We start from the raw sequence: 16970 nt of genomic DNA, 5'->3' as shown, positions 1-16970 counted from the left end.
GTTCTCTAGGTGGAGGCCATTGGACACCCCAGGTGGTCACATGGGAGGGGGTGTCCTACTAATACCTTGCTAAGTCACCACCTCCTCACCACCCCAGGCTACAGGGTTCAGCAGCCCCCCCAGGCCGGGGAGGAAAATCAGCACAGCCCCAGCCTGCATACCTGCATGGAGGTAGGACCGGCATCCTTGGGCTCTGTCCTGCAGAGAGAAAGGGCCTGAGACATTGCTGGATGCTTACCTTAGTTATCTCTGACAGTCAGTAAAAGGTTTGTTGTTGGAACTGGGCGTTGAACTCAGGAGCATTCTACCTCTGAGCCTCACCACCAGCCCTTCTTTTTTATCTGAAACGGGGTCCCGCTAAGTTGTGGGGTCCAGGCTGCGGGAGGGTCAGCTAGCTCTAACCTGTGGTCCATTGCCTGAGCCTCTCGAGCCCTGGCTGCAGGTGTTGCCAGCACACCCAGGTCTCTTCCCTCCCTCCCCCATGCTGCCTTCCTCTCTTGTGCAGGGAATTAAACCTAGGGCACGCCCTACCTCTGAGCTACACCCCTAGCCTTATTTTAGTTTATATTTGGAAACAGAGTCTTGTTGCTGAGAGCCTCACTAAGTAGCCGAGGCTGGCTGCAAACCTGCGCTCCTCCTGTCTCAGCCTCCCAAGTACTGGGGTTACAAGCGTGCACCACCACCACACGCAGCTTGACGTCATTTTTAGGACACCAGGCGTTTGGTGAGCACAGGGCGTTCTCTGGGATGGTGAAGACAGTCAATTTCTATTATTCACAGGTTATTTGCAAATATACCTTCTCACCAAGACTTATGTCTAATCTCACCATCAATACTTGTTTTCCTGGTCATTCACAGAGATATGCAGAGAGGGGGAAAGCTGGAGTGGCCAGTAATGCCCTCTCCCAGCAGAGGTGAACCCCGGGCCTCTCTGCACGTCTGGCTCTGCTCCCAAAGATGCCCGTGGAGACAGCAGGGGGCGCTGTGGCCTAGAGGGACTCCCTTGGCCTGGGCCAGTTGGACCAGTAGGAGTCGTCCCAGTCTGGCAGCTGGCAGTGGAGTGGCTGTAAGCCAGTCACTTAAACGCTTTGTCTTCTCTTAAATAAAGGAAAGACAGGCATGGTGGCATGCACCTAGTACTTGGGAGGCTGAGACAGGAGGATCCCAGGTTCATAGCCAGCCTCTGCAACTTAGCCAGAAGATCCTCCACAACTGAGACCTTGTTTCAAAATAAAAAGTAAACTAGGAGCCGGGCGTGGTGTCACATGCTTGTAATCCCAGCATTTGGGAGGTTGAGACAGGGGGATCATGGTTCGCAGACAGCCTTAGATACTTAGTGAAGCTGTTTGCAACTCAGTAAGACCCTGTTTCAAACTAAAGACTAAAAAATAGGCCTGGGGGTGTAGCTCAGAGGTAGAAAAATACCCTGGGTTCCATCCCTAGTACCGGAAAAAAAAAAAAAATTTCGGGCGTGGAAGATGGCAGCAGTGCCAGCTGGCAGAGGCCGAATAAGACATGTATTCCTCTCAGAAACCCCGGACAACAGATTTTGAGTTACTATCTGATTGGGACAGCATACAGAGACATTTCCAGCCATGAATTCCTACCTAAATTATAAGAGAGAAGAGATGGACCAAGATGGCAGCGGCCAGTATTGGGGAAAGGCAGACAGATCCAATCCAACCCAGCCTGCTTTGAACTGTTGGAGAAATCTCCCCAAAAATAGACTTTCTGGCCCACATGCTCAGGAATTCTGGACAACATACTACGTAAGAAAAATGCTCAGGAGGAGAACCAAGATGGTGGCAGCAGTGGCCAATATTTCGGAAAGACAGGCAATCTAATTGAACTTTTGAGGAAATCTCTCCAGAAGTAGACTGCACCTGCCCCACATGCTCAGGCACTCTGGACAACACACTATGTAAGAAGAAGGTTCAGGGCGCATCAGAGGGAGTCCTGCATGGCTGGGTCCGCCGGCGCACCGTGCATCCGGTCCTGGGAGACAAAGGTGCGCCAGGCCGCCGTGCTCCTCTGCGCAGCGCTGGGGGCTGCGGTGAGCATGGAGCAGCAGAACTCACTCTCCGAGGTGAAGCCGTGAGCCTCCACTCTTGATGGGGAGACAAAACCTATTGCTACTAAGCACTCAAGCCCCCAACTTCTGCAAAACACATTGTTTTATTAAAAAATGTTGAAGCCAAAGCTGGGCGTGGTGGCGCACACTTGTAATCCTGTGCTTGGGAGGCGGAGACAGGATCGGGCAGGTTTGAAGCCAGCCTCACTGGCTTAAGAGACCCTGTTTCCAAATAAGAAATATAAAATAGGTCTGGGAGTGTAACCCGGAGGTAGAAGGGTTTCCAGGAATCCCGGTACCACCTATAGATAGATAGATAGATAGATAGATAGATAGATAGATGCCAGCCAGCCTGGTGTGGTGGTGCACGCTTGTAATCCCAGCATTTGGGAGGCCGAGACCAGAGGAAAGTTGTGGACAGCCTCAGCTACTTAGTGAGGCTCTCCGCAACTCAGTGAGACCAGGTTTAAAAATAAAAAATAGGGCAGGGGGTGTAGCTCGGAGGTCGACTATCCATGGGTTCCATTCCCAGACCCCCACACACAAAAAAAAATTGAACCAGGCGTGGGAGGATAGCCCGGAGGTAGAAAGCCCCTGGGTTCCACCCCCAGTACCACCAAAAAAAAAAAAAAAAAAAAATGAAGAGGGAGAAAGATGGTGGCGGCTGCAGCTGCAGCGGCAACCACAGCCACAGTGCTGATAGTTGGCAGCGGCCGAATAGGACATGCATCCTTCTGAGAAACCCTGGACAGCAGATTTTGATTTAATAGCTGATTGGGACAGCATATGGAGACATTTCCAATCATGACTTCCTATCTGAAATACAGGAGAGAGAGTAAAAAATGGCGGAATTAGAGGCAAGACGGCAGCATGATGCCCGCCACTGTGAGAAAAGTGATTTTTGGAGGGACATCCCAGAAGAGATCAGAAAGTAGACTGCCCCTGCCACACCTGCACAGGAGTTCTTAACATAATACTCTAGGAAAGACCAAGGTGGTGGCGGCAGTGGTGGCCGGTATTCTGGAGAGGCAGACAAAGCCAATCAAACCCACCTTGAATTTTTGAAGAAATCTTTCCAAAAGTAGACTGCTTCTGCCCCACACGGTGAGGAACTCTGGACAACATACTATGTAAAAGAAAGTTTCGTGGAAATGGACCAAGATGGCGGCAGCCAGTATTCAGGAGAGGCAAACAGATCCAATCCAATCCACCTTGAATTTTTGAAGCAATCTCCCCAAAAGTAGACTGCTCCTGCAACACATGCTCAGGAATTCTGGGCAACATACTATGCAAGAAAAATGTCTGGGGCAAGCTGGGCGTGGTAATCCCCGTGCTTGGGAGGCTGAGACAGGAGGATCACACAGGTTTGAAGCCAACCTCAGCTACTTAGTGAGGCTCTCAGCAACTTAGACCCTGTTTCCAAATAAAATATAAAATAGGTCTGGGAGTGTAGCCCAGAGGTAGAAAGCCTCTGGGTTTCACCCCCAGTACCACACACACACACACACACACACACACACACACAATATATATATATATATGTATATGTGTATATGTATATATATGTATATATGTATAATCTGGGGCAAGTCGGAGTCCTGCCTGTATGGCCAGGCTGACTCCCTGCGCAGAGAATCCTGGGAGACCTCAGTGCTCATAGCCACCACGTTCCTCTGCGCTGCGCTGGGGCCAGGGTGTGCTTGGAGCAGCAGACCTCCCTCTCCACGGTGAGGCTATGGGCCTCTGCTTTCAGTGGGGGGATAAAATCCATTGCTACTAGAGAATTGGGCTCCCAGGTTTTGCAAATGACACATGCTGTTTTATTCTACTTTAAAAAAAAAAATAGGAGCTGGGCATGGTGGCACATGTTTGTAAATCCCCACGTTTGGGAGGTGGAGACGGGAGGATTGCGCAGGTTCGAAGCCAGCCTCGCTGGCTTAAGAGACCCTGTTTCCAAATTTTAAAATATAAAAAATAGGTCTGGGATTGTAGCCCAGAGGTAGAAGGGTTTCCAGGAACCCCAGTACCACCAATAAATAAATAAATAAATATAGGGAAAGAAAAAAGTGAACCGCCGGGCGAAGTGGCGCACGCTTGTAATCCCCGTGCTTGGGAGGCGGAGACAGGAGGATCACGCAGTTTTGAAGCCAACCTTGCTGGCTTAAGAGACCCTGTCTCCAAATTTAAAAAAATATAAAAATAGGTCTAGGAGTGTAGCCCGGAGGTAGAAGGGTTTCCAGGAACCCCAGTACCACCAAAAATATAAAGAAAATAAAATTGTGAACCTCTGTAGACGGCCGGGTCTGGAGCCAGGGAGGCCGGGCCCAGAGTCTGCCAAGAGGTGAGGCTGGGTCTGGAGCCAGTGAGGCCAGGCCCGGAGCCTGCCGCACAACAGGCCTGGGACCGGGGCCTGCTCCACAGCAAAGGGCCAGCGGGTCCCTGCAACGTGTGGCCAGGAAGCACTAGAAGCTGCAGCTGCCTCACCTCACCTCCCAGCAGAGCCCCAGATCCAAGTGACCTCTATTAAAAATAAAAATTGGGAGCCGGGCGTGGGGGTGCACACTTGTCATCCCAGCGTTTGGGAGGCTGAGACCGGAGGGTCGTGGTTCGCAGGCAACCTCAGCTACTTAGTGAGGCCCTCTGCAACTCAGTGAGACCCGGTTTCAAAATAAAGAATGAAAAATTGGGCTGGGGGTGGAGCTCGGAGGTCGAATGCCCCTGGGTTCCATCCCCAGACCCGCAAAACAACAACAACAAAAACACATACACACACACAAAAAAACAACTTGGCTGTGAGTGGATCCTCTTGTCACATTTGCTCACCTTCTGGCTTTCAGGATTTCGGTAAGTGGAATAAGTGTGGAAATTAAAAGGACTTCCGAGGAAGCAAGAAACTGAATTGATAGGATGTGGAGAATCAGAAGCTCTGATACACTGTTGCTGGGATTGCAAGTTGGTGCAACCCCTTTGGAAAACAGTATGGAAGATCCTCAGAGAAGGAAAACGACCTTTCCATATGATCCAGCGATACCACCTCTGGGTGTCTACCAAAAAGAATGAAAATCAAAATACTAATGCATGAGCAACCGTGTTCACAGCGGCACAGTTCACCATCGCCAAACTGGAACCAGCCAAGAGGGCCCTCAACGAATGAGTGGGTTTCAAAACAATGGGATAGGTACACAGTGGGATTATTCCCAGCCATAGGGAGAACAGAATTATGGCATTTACAGTGGAATGTCACAAAAATAAGAAATCAGGTGCTTTTCCTGGTGTGTGAAATCTAGGGAGAAATGGAGAACAGGAGGAACTCTAGATGAAGAAGGAAGGGGAGCAATTAAGGTGACCTCTCTAAGGGGGAAGAGAGAAACTCTTGAAAGCACACGCTGAGCCGGGCGTGGTGGGCACACTTGTAATCAATCCCAGCGTTCGGGAGGCTGAGACCGGAGGATCGCAGTTCGCGCACAGCCTCAGCTACTTAGGCCCTCTGCAACTCAGTGAGACCCTGTTTCAAAATAAAGAATAAAAAATAGAGCAGGGGGTGTAGCTCAGAGGTCGAATGCCCCTGGATTCCATCCCCAGACTTGCAAAAAAATAAAAAATAAACAAAGTACATGCTGTACTTAAACACATTAAAGCCAATCAGGAAGCCAAGCATGGGAAGGAGGGAGGGGAGGGAAGGGCTGATTGGGTGATGTGTGCATGTAGATCTCCACACGTTTTTTATCCCATTGAGATGTATGACTACAATGCACCAATAAAACTTTATTAAAAAAAAAAATAAGCCGGGTGTGGTGGCACACGCTTGGAATCCCCGTGCTTGGGAGGCTGAGACAGGAGGATCGCGCAGGTTCGAAGCCAGCCTCAGCTACTTAGCGAGGCTCTCAGCAACTTAGTGAGACCCTGTTTCCAAATAAAATATAAAATAAGTCTGGGAGTATAGTCTGGAGGTAGAAAGCCCCTGGGTTCCACCCCCAGTACCACACACACAAAAAAAGTAGGGCTAGGGTTAGGGGTGTAGCTTGAAGGTGGAATACCCCTGGGTTCCACCACTGATACCGCCAAAAAAAAAAAAAAGTAAAATAGAGCTGGGGGTGTAGCTCAGAGGAAGAATGCCCCTGGATTCAATACCTGGTACTACAGAAAAAATAAATGAATAAAATAAAATAGAGCTGAGCCCACGGCGGCGCATGCTTGTAGTCCCAGCATTATGAAACAGGAGGATCACAGGTTTGCAGCCAGCCTCAGCTACTTAGGCCCTCCGCAACTTCGTGAGACCCTATTTCAAAATAGAAAATAAGCCAGGCGTGGTGGTGCACCATTGTAATCCCAGCATTCGGGAGGCTGAGACGGGAGGATCGCACATTTTCAAAGCCAGCCTCAGCTACTTAGGCCGTTTGCAACTCAGTGAGACCCTGTCTCAAAGAATAAAAAAATAGGGTTGGGGGTGTTTCTTGGAGGTAGAATGTCCCTGGGTTCCATTCCCAGTGCTGGAAAAAAAAAAAAAAAAAAAAGAATGAAACCAGGCTGGGAGCCAGGTGTGGCGGCTCACTCGTGTAATCCCAACATTAGGGTGATGTGTACATGTAGATCTCCACACGTTTTTATGTGTGAGTACAATGCACCAATAAAAATTTATTTTAAAAAATAAGCCAGGTGTGGTTGGGAGGCTGAGACAGGAAGATCATGGTTAGCGGACAGCCTCAGCTACTACTTAGTGAGGCCTCTGCAACTCAGTGAGACCCGGTTTTGTTTTGTGTGTGTGTGGCACTGGGGTTCCTGGAAACCCTTCTACCTCCAGGATACACTCCCAGACCTATTTTATATTTTTATTTGGAAACAGGGTCTCTTAAGTCAGTGCGGCTGGCTTCGAACCTGCGCGATCCTCCTGTCTCCGCCTCCCAAGGGCAGGGATTACAAGCATGCGCCGGCTGAGACCCTGTTTTAAAATAAAGAAATAACCGGGCGTGGTGGCGCACGCTTGTAATCCCCGCGCTTGGGAGGCAGAGACAGGAGGATCGCGCAGGTTCGAAGCCAGCCGCGCGCGCTGGCTTAGGAGACCCTGTTTCCAAAAACGAAAATGTAAAAATAGGTCTGGGACTGTAGCCCGGAGATAGAAGGGCTTCCAGGAACCCCAGTACCACCAAAAAAAAAAAAATAATAAAAAATAAATAAAGAAATAGGCCAGGCATGGTGGCGCACGCTTGTAGTCCCTGCACTTGGGAGGCAGAGACAGGAGGATCGCGCAGGTTCGAAGCCAGCCACACGCGCTGGTTTAGGAGACCCTGTTTCCAAATAAAAATGTAAAAATAGGTCTGGGAGTGTAGTCCGGAGATAGAAGGGCTTCCAGGAACCCCAGTACCACCAAAAAAAAAAAAAATAATAATAATAATAATAATAATTAAAAATAGGGCTGGGGTGTAGCTCCAAGGTAGAATGCCCCTGTGTTTCATCCCCACTACTGCAAAAAAAAAAAAAAAGATAAATAAAATTGGCTGAGGGTGTAGCTCGGAGGTAGAATGCCACTGGGTTCAATCCCCAGCAACACACACACACACACACACACAAGAATGCTTCTGGGTTCAATCCCCAGTATTGCAAACAAATTTTTTTTAAATGTCTGGGGGCTCTAGCTAGCTCAGAAATAGAATAGAATACCCTGTGTTCAATCCGTAGTACCACAAAAAGAAAAAAGAAAAAAATACAATCTACAGAACACACTGACTATAACCTGGTTAGATGCTCATGCTTGTGTTTTCCTAGCATTAATGGTTAAATGTTGGTCATCTGAATATTCAATGGTTGAGCCAGGCATGTGGTACTTGGGAGCCTGAAGCAGGAAGGTTACATGTTCAAAGCCAGCCTTAGCAACTTAGCAAGGCTCCCAGCAACCTAATGAGACGTTGTTTCAAAATAAAACATAAAGCAGGACTGTGAATATAGCTGAGAGGTAGAACACAGGATGGTTTCAATCCCTAGTGCCATAAAAATAAGACGACAACTTAATGGTTGAATAATTCTCATGAATATAATTCTGAAAAGGTACTGAATTGCTGGGCATGGGGCACACGTCTGTAATCCCAGTACTTGAGAGGCTGACATAGGAGGATCACAGATTCGAGACCAGCCTCAGCAACTTAGTGAGGCTTTTTTATAATAATAATAATAATAATAATAATAATAATAATAATAATAATAAGCTGGGCGTGGTGGCACACACCTGTAGTCCCAGCATTCAGGTGGCTGAGACCAGAGGATCGAGGTTCACGGACAGCCTCAGCTATTTAATGAGGCCTTTTGTAACTTAATGAGACCCTATTTCAAAATAAAGAATTTTAAAAAATAGGACTAGGGGTGTGGCTCAGAGGTAGAATGCTCCTGGGTTCCATCCCCAGTACCACACACACACACACACACACACACACACACACACACACACACACACTCCAATAAAGCAAGCTGGGTGTAGTGGCCCACACTTGTAATCCCAGTACTTGGGAGGCTGAGAGGGGAGGATCACAGGTTCGTGGCCAGCCTCAGCAACTTAGACCCTCTGTAAATTAGCAATACCCTGTTTCAAATTAAAAAATGAAATAGGGCTGAAGCTGTAGCTCAGAGGTAGAATGCTCCTTCCTCGGTTCAATCCTCAGTGCCCAAAACAAAAAATAATGACCTTTCTTTGCCAAAATAGAATCTTTCCTCAAATTCACCCATAAATCTCAATGGACCCAAAAAGCTAAAAAACAATCTTGAAAAAGAGAGAGATAGAGAGAGAGAGAGAGAGAGAGAGAGAGAGAGAGAGAGAGGAGAGCGCACCACCCTTCCTGACTACCCACCTCCCCACGAGCTTCCATAACTATGGCAATGGGGTGCTGGCATCCAGGACAGATGTACGGACCTGTAGAACAGAACACAGACTAAACCTCAGCTCCACGGGCAGATTGTTGTTGGCGAGGCTTCTACCGTTGCTCACGGAGAAAAGATGGTCTTGACAACAAGTGGCGGTGTGAAAACTGAATTCCTACCTGTAGGAGAATGAAGCTGGACTCTGCCAAATTGAAGTCGATGAAAACCAGGCTTGGTGGCTGAGTCAAGAGGATTGCGGGTTATAGCCAGCCTCAGCAATGAGGCTCTCGGCAACCTAGTGAGACCCTGTTTCAAAATAAAACATAAAAAGGGGCCCCTGGATTCAATTCCCAGTACCAAAAAAAAAAAAAAAAAAAAAGAAAGAAAGAAGAAAGAAAAAGAAAAGAAAAAAGAAAAAGGAAAAAGGAACAGGAAAAAGAAAGATAAGTAAAATTGCATCTATTGCAGATGATTTGAGACTTAGTAAGACTGCGTCCTCTCTCTCTCTCCCTCTCTCTCTCTCTCTCTCTCTCTCTCTCTCTCTCTCTCTCTCGTGTGTGTGTGTGTGTGTGTGTGTGTGTGTGTGTGTGTGTGTGTGTGTGTGGTTTCTGGTTACCGGGCAGGAGGGTGAGTCCGGAGCACAGGTTGTACGCAGGAGCTTCGTTTACGAGCAGGACGGTATGTGGAGTCCTGGGCTGGGTTTGTTGGTTGGCAGTACTGGGGATGGAGCCCAGGGGCACCCCACCTCTGACCTCCAACCCGTCTTGCTGAATTACCGCGCTGGCCTTGAACCCGCCATCCTCCAGCCAGTGCCCTGGAGCCGCTGGGATGGGGATGAGCCATCTCCTGCCTTAGGCGGTCTGGTCTGGTCTGGTCTGGTCTCTGGTTTGGTTTGGCATTAGGAGTTGAACCCAGGGGCATTCTACCTCTGAGACACATGTCTAGCCCTCTTTATTTTTTATTTTTTTGGTGGTACTGGGGGTGGAACCCAGAGGCTTTCTACCTATTTTATACTTTATCTGGAAACAGGGTCTCACAAACTTGCTGAGAGCCTCACTAAGTAGCTGAGGCTGGCTTCGAACCTGTGCGATCCTCCTGTCTCAGCCTCCCAAGCACAGGGATTGCAAGCCTGCACCACCACGCCCGTCTTTTTATATTTTATTTTGAAACAGGGTCTCAGCTGGCTGTGACCCTGTACTTGGGAGGCTTAGATAGGATCGCAGGTGGGCCCGGGGCCAAGGCCTGGGGTCTCCTCCCCACCCCAGCCCCTGAAGGGCATGGAGCCTCAGTTTCCCTGAGGAGGGTCACGGGGATTGTAGCTGGGCAGCTTTGAAGCAGGACGTGTGCTGCTCCCCTTCTGCATGCCTGAACCCCCAGGCTAATCCTCCCTAACCCCTGGGAGTGGCTAGGTTGGCATTTCCCACAGTATTTGCTTACACCTAACAAAACCCCACCCCTCCCCAAAGGGCTTAGTTTCTTAGCCAAGAAGACCAGCCCTGCACCCTCTCTCCGTCCACATGTCCTGAGACACGTTATAATCCTGTTATATAAGGGCCAGACCTTTCCTTGCCAAACCGTGCTCCTAGGGACACCTCCCATCCAGGACCCACCAGGAGCCTCCAGGGAATGGGACCCCGCTGCAGGGGAGGGGAGGGTCTGCTGCTCAAAGCCCACCCAGGCGCTGCCCGAAGGGCGCTTCTGGAGCCTAGGGACCCCCGGAGTAGGCCAGGCGCTCGTCACCTGCCTGGTGCCCCAGGCGCGACTGAGGCTGCAGCCTCAATTGTGTGTGTGTGTGTGTGTGTGTGTGTGTGTGTGTGTGTGTCACTGGAAACTGAACCCAGAGCATTCTTCCTCCAAGTTACACTCCCAATCCTATTTTATTTTGAAACAGGGTCAGCAGGGCATGGTGGCACACTTACCTTCCCAGTACTTGGGAGGCTGAGATAGGAGGATCACAGATTCGCAGGCAGCCTCAGCTACTTAAGTCCTCTCCATCTTAGTGAGGCTGACTTACTTTCTTTCTTTCTTTCTTTCTTCTTTCTTTCTTTCTTTCTTTCTTTCTTTCTTTCTTTCTTTCTTTCTTTCTTTCTCTTTCTTTCTTCTTTTTAGTACTAGGGATGGAACCCAGAAGCATTCTACCTCTGATCTACACCCCTCAGCCCTATTTTTTTATTCTTTATTTTGAAACAGGGTCTCACTGAGTTGCAAAGGCCCTCACTAAGTAGCTGAGGCTGTCCGCGAACCGTGATCTTCTGGTCTCAGCCTCCCAAATGCTGGGATTACAAGTGTGCACCACCATGTCCGGCTGAGACTCTTTAAAAAAAAAAAATGTCTGGGGTGTAGCTCAGAGGTAGAATACCTCTGGTTTCAATTCCTGGTGCCACAATAACTAACTAACTAAATAAATAAATAAATAGGCTATAGCTAGGAGGTAGGATATTCCTTGGTTTACTCTCTGATAAGTCAGGTCCCTCCCTTCCCCCACGTGATCTCCCAGTGGGAATAGAAATATATCTGCCCTGAAACCCAGGTGGCTCCAACAGCCAACAGGGACTGCTCCCCTTCCCCACGACCACCGGACCCATCCGAAGGGCGCTGAATAAAGCAGAGCTCTTGCTGATTGCTTCCTTTGTCATCGTTTCCCTCTATCGGAATCTTGACATCCGGTGCAGACCCCGGGACGATTATTTTTTAATTTAATTTAATCTTTAATTTTTAAATTTTTTTTTCTTTCCTTAAACTCTCTGACCCACCACTGCATCGGTGTGCTCCGTGCAGGTGCAGCCGAAACCTCCCCCTACCCGGCCACTGCCCATTGCTGTGGCCGCTCTTGCTGCCTGCAGATGCCCCAGACACCTCTCCGTCCAGCTCCGCCAGTGCTGCCGCCCCCACGCCGGCCCCACACAAGAACCGCCTCCGCCTGCCATTGGGCACTTCCTGCCAGCGCCGCCCGCCGCTTGGACCCTCCAGAACCGCCACCCCGGCCTCCACCATGTGCCCCGATCCACCACGTGCCCGGCTTGCAGGTGGGGCTTCTGCCCCCCAGCCAGGCTAGCTGGGCCACTCGCCACGTGGCCCGGCCTCAGCGTCTGCCAGGCGCCTGGCTGCCATTTTATTTCCACACCGCGGGCCCAGCAAGCCATGCCACCCGCGCCACTGTTTGATTCTGCCCCACGCCAGCCGCCAGTGCCGCCCGCACCAGGCACGGCGCCACCCCCACTCCACTGCGCCCCCAGCAGCTTCTCAGCGCTTCTGCCGCAGCCCACACTGGCCAGCAACCCTTCACTCTGGTAAGCTCCCTCCCTTTCCCTGGGTTAGCGGGTTCCGGACTTGGGTCTTCTGGTCTACTCGGATTCCGAAATCCAAGCTCTTGGTGATCCGCTGTCCCCCGGTCCACTGGGACCACCCTCCGGATGACCAGCTCATCCTCCAGTTTTGAGAAGGGATGGAGGCGTCTTCCCCGATCTCTTAACCCCCATTTCCGAATGATTGATCAGGAAAATGGGGACGCCTGTTGGTCGAACCTCCAAACAAGCAGAGGACGTATGCCCTGAGCGCCTGTCTGCCTTGATACCAGTGGGGCAATGGGTTGCGGTGGCCCAAGAACGGTTAACAACTTTTGTAAGCGGTATGGTAAATGATCGGAAGTCTTTATGTCCAGGCTTTTTTCCCCCCTGCATTCCTGTCCCTCCAAACACTCTCCCCCATCAGCCACCATTTTCCTGTCAGCCGCCATTTTGTGATGGCGCATAGTCGCTGCCTGATGACATCACAGTCACCATCTTGGTCACCATCTTGTGACGTTACGCAGTCGCCATCTTGGCCTGCGCCAGCCTGCAGTTTTGCTGAGTCATAGGCACAGTCACCATTTTGTGGGGACACGTGGGTGCCAGCGTGTGACCCGGCTGGCTTGCAGGCGCCGCTTTCTGCAAACACTGACCCACAGGCTCTCTCCTCACCGCCCGGTCACCATCCTATCCCAGGACAGCCTCCCACTCTAACCCGCTCTGTTCCCCTGCCATCCTCCCTTAAGGAACCAACTCAGGGGGCTTTTCAAACAACTTAAAGGCTGAGGACGGTCCTCAAACCTCTATCCAAGATTTGGTTAACATGGCATTTAAGTTTTTAATCCAGAGAGGAACAGGCGGAGATGGAGTGTACACTCCGACTTTGCCAAAAGGCAGATCCCTGCGGCCAGCAGAGGAGGCTCAGCCCTCAGGGCGATGATTGCCACCTAGGGGTGCAGGACAGCAAATGGCAACCACCTCCAGGAGCCTGTTTTCAATGTGGATTAAATGGCCACTGGGCATGTAGTTGCCCTCAACCGCATCCACCATGTGGCCAGGAGGGACACTGGAAGAGTGAGTGCCCTTGGAAAAGCGGTGAGCCCCAGGTGCCTTAGCACAGGGGAGCACCTTTCCAGACCAGGCCCCGCTGCTGGCCCTACTCGGCCTGGCTGAAGACTGACGGCTCCCGGATCCCTCAACCTCCATCCTCCTTGCCAGCCCAGGGTAACTCTCCAGGTAGTGGGTAAGCCAGTCTCCTTTTTGGTTGCCTGCTCAGTCCTTCCATCCTTTCAGGTTCTAGTTTTTCCTTTTCCGATCTCAGTACAGGGGATTGACGGCAAGCTCTCCTGCCCACGCACTACAAGCCTCTTTTGCAGGACAAGATTGCTCTGCCTGAAGCTCAGGCCGAGTCTACAAAGGGCTCCGCTACAACAGCCTCAGGACAAATTTTTTATTTCAGCAGGTCTACTTGTTTACATATTACGGTGCTCTTCCTCTTCAGATGCCAGACAGCCATAAGTATTAAACTCTCTAAAGTATTAAACTCTCCTGACCCAATAGCATGTTTTCTCAGGAAAAATACTGCTATCATATTAATAAATCTAGTGACAATTTATCTCATATCTGAAAGGGCTACAAGGGCCAGCAGCTGCTGGGCTCCTTCCCTTCTGGGCAAGGGCCAGTAGCTGAGGGGCTCCTGCCCAACTTGGGACCCGCTCTCACGATTTGCCTTTTCTTTCAATAGCTCCTTGTCTGTTAAAGTCTCCTTGAACACACATTACCAAGCTGTCCAGGGTAACCTCTGACTCCCGCTGCACCCATACCCCCACCTGCCAAGGGGACCCCCTACGACGCCCTCTGACAGCAGGAAGTAGCTTGAGACTCGGTCTCCGCCCATTATCACCAAAAGGCCAGGATGATAAGTCGGGTCCCTCCCCTCCCGCACGTGATCTCGCAGCAGGAACAGGAGGCAGAACCCCGGAAGCCAGAAGCGGAGATATCGCGAGACTCCAGGTGCCTCGAGACTCCAAACATCTCACTCCAGAGGTCGCGAGACCACAGATGTCGCGAGAGAATCGGCACGCCTATAAAACATCGGTGCCTCCGATCCCCCAGTGGCTCAGCCGGGGATCAGGACTCTCCAGACGCGTGGCCCTTCGGTCTCTTTCCCCACGGCCGGCTGACTCCCCGGAGGGTGCCGGGTCGGGTCCGATAAAGCAGCGTCTCTGACAACCCGGTTGGTGTTTTTACCTCCCTCCTAAACTCCCTAACTCTATTTTCAACCTTTCACTCTCCAGTACCAAAAAGAAAAAAAAAAAGAAAGAAAGAAGGAAAGAAAGAAGGAAAGAAAGAGCATCTTGCTAGGTTGATGCAAGTCTCACTGTCTGCTGAGGTTGTCCTTGAACCTGTAATCCTCCTGTCTCAGCCTCCTGAGCTGGGTTTACAAATGTGTGCCACCGTGCCCAGCTGCAGCCTCAGCTCTGACTCACGCAGGCTCTCAGCCAGCACAAGGCACAGCAGTGAGCCCCAGACCCCCCAGACTCAAACACCCCTGGCTCCTGGGGCCACCAGAGCCCCAGATTACTGCCTCCCTGCGTTTACATCGAGGCTCAGAAGACAGGAACAGAACCCGGAGGGCCCTGCCCCAAGGGGTATCTCTGTGGACACAAAGTGTCTATGCAGGTTTAGTGAGATGAGAGGCTCGAGGGTCCGAGGGAAGGTGCCAATTGAAGCCTTTACTAGCTGGCCAGCGGGGAGTCCTCAGTCCAGAAACCTAACTGGAGGGGTGCGCTGTCTGGCCAGGGTTAAGGGTTTATAAGGGAGAAAACCAAGAGGGGTGAGCCGTCTATTAAGCCAGCAGGTTTACAGAAGCAGAAACTGAGCCGGGCGTGGTGGCGCACGCTTGGAATCCCCGCGCTTGGGAGGCTGAGACAGGAGGATCACACAGGTTTGAAGCCAGCCTCAGCTACTGAGTGAGGTTCTCAGCAACTTAGTGAGACCCTGTTTCCAAATAAAAAATATTTAAAAAAGGTCTGGGAGTATAGCCCGGAGGTAGAAAGCTTCTGGGTTACAACCCCCAGTACCACCAAAAAAAAAAAAAAAAAAAAAGCAGAAACGGGTGGTTATCGTATCTGGCATGCAAGGTCCTGCTGTTCTGGTAGGTGTGAGTGAGGCCTGGGCTCCACCTAAGGTCGGACTTTTGGGAGGAATTCTTTAGCACAAATCACAGAAATTTCAGGTGAGGCAGGTGAGGAGATAGGCCATTGTGATTATAAGTATGACCTATTAAGGGCCTTTTATCTAAGAAAGAACAGACTTTGCAGGGTATAATGAGGTGTCTAAATTTTTTTTTTTTTTTTTTTGGTGGTACTGGGGTTCCTGGAAACCCTTCTACCTCCAGGCTACACTCCCAGACCTATTTTTAAAATATTTTTATTTGGAAACAGGGTCTCTTAAGCCAGCGTGGCTGGCTTCGAACCTGCGTGATCCTCCTGTCTCCGCCTCCCAAGCGCGAGGATTACAAGCGTGCGCCACCACACCCAGCTGAGGTGTCTAAATTTTAAAGCTATATTTTTTTCTCCTTTCTTTCCAGTTTGCCTCCTTTTTGCTTTTGCCATTACACTAGTGGTCTAAGAGCCAGAAGGTCTGGCCAACTGTACTACAGAAGGTGGGGTCCTCTTGTCCAGACGGAGCCAAACACAGCCTCGGGCTGGCCTGGCTCTCCCCCGAGCAGGGCCCTTTCCCAGCCCCTGAAAATGGTGGCTGCCAGAGGCCCCAGGGCTGGGCCCAGCTCAGGGCACCAGGTACGTACCAGCCTGGCTGGACCAGGGCGCCTGGGAGCCAGCCAGACACCAGGAAGCAGCAGCCGCCTTGGGCACCTCCGTGAGAAAATGCAGGGCAGACCCTCGCTCCGGCCCTCGTGCGGGACCCCACGCTCCGCAGAACGTCCTTCTGCTCCCTGAGCTGCAGATCTTCCTCAGCTCCTCTCTCCTGGCCGCTCAGTTGGCTTGCCCGTCTATTCCCACAGAGGCCACGTTCGCCTGACGGCGGTGGGCTGACTCCTCTGAGACGCCACCCTGCGCCGCCATCCCCATCTCCCTTCTTGATAAGCTCCTTGCTTGGACTGTCTCTGCCTGCACCATCGCCATCCCCCAAACATATCATGACATATTATGGTGCCGAAACCAGGCGGCTTCGCTGAGCGGCCAAGTCTCCCCCTCTGGGTGAGTCCCATCTGTGCTCTGGATTTTCCCTCTTTCTGTGGAACTAGCACTAGGTCAGTGACTCCGCTGGCCAATCCCAGCCTGACCGCCCGGTCTCAGGGCTACTCTCCACCTGTAGGAGAGGACACAGGGACGTGGAGGACGCTCATCTTTCCCGTGCCTCCCCGGACCCGCCCACCTAAGGACCCCCCCCTCCAGCCTGCCTCCTCCGTAGCCTCCCAGCCCTATAACCCAGGGAGACCTCAAACCCCAAAGACTGTTTTTCTTCTGTAATAGAAATTAGCCCCAAACTGGGCGTGGTGGCGCACCCTTGTAATCCCAGCATTCGGGAGGCTGAGACCAGAGGATCGTGGTTTGCGGACAGCCTCAGCTACTTAGTGAGGTCCTCTGCAACTTAGTGAGACCCTGTTTCAAAAAAAAGAATTAAAAATAGGGTTGAGGGTGTAGCTTGGAGGTAGAATGCCCCTCCTGGGTTCCATCCCAAGTACCAAAAAACAAAACAAAACACACACAAAAAAAAGAGAAAAAGAAATCAGCCCCAGT

Source organism: Muscardinus avellanarius, assembly GCF_963383645.1.
Source record: "Muscardinus avellanarius genome assembly, chromosome: 16".
Classification (NCBI taxonomy): domain Eukaryota; kingdom Metazoa; phylum Chordata; class Mammalia; order Rodentia; family Gliridae; genus Muscardinus; species Muscardinus avellanarius.
The sequence above is the reverse complement of the archived record's forward strand: the minus strand, read 5'-3'. Positions refer to the sequence as shown.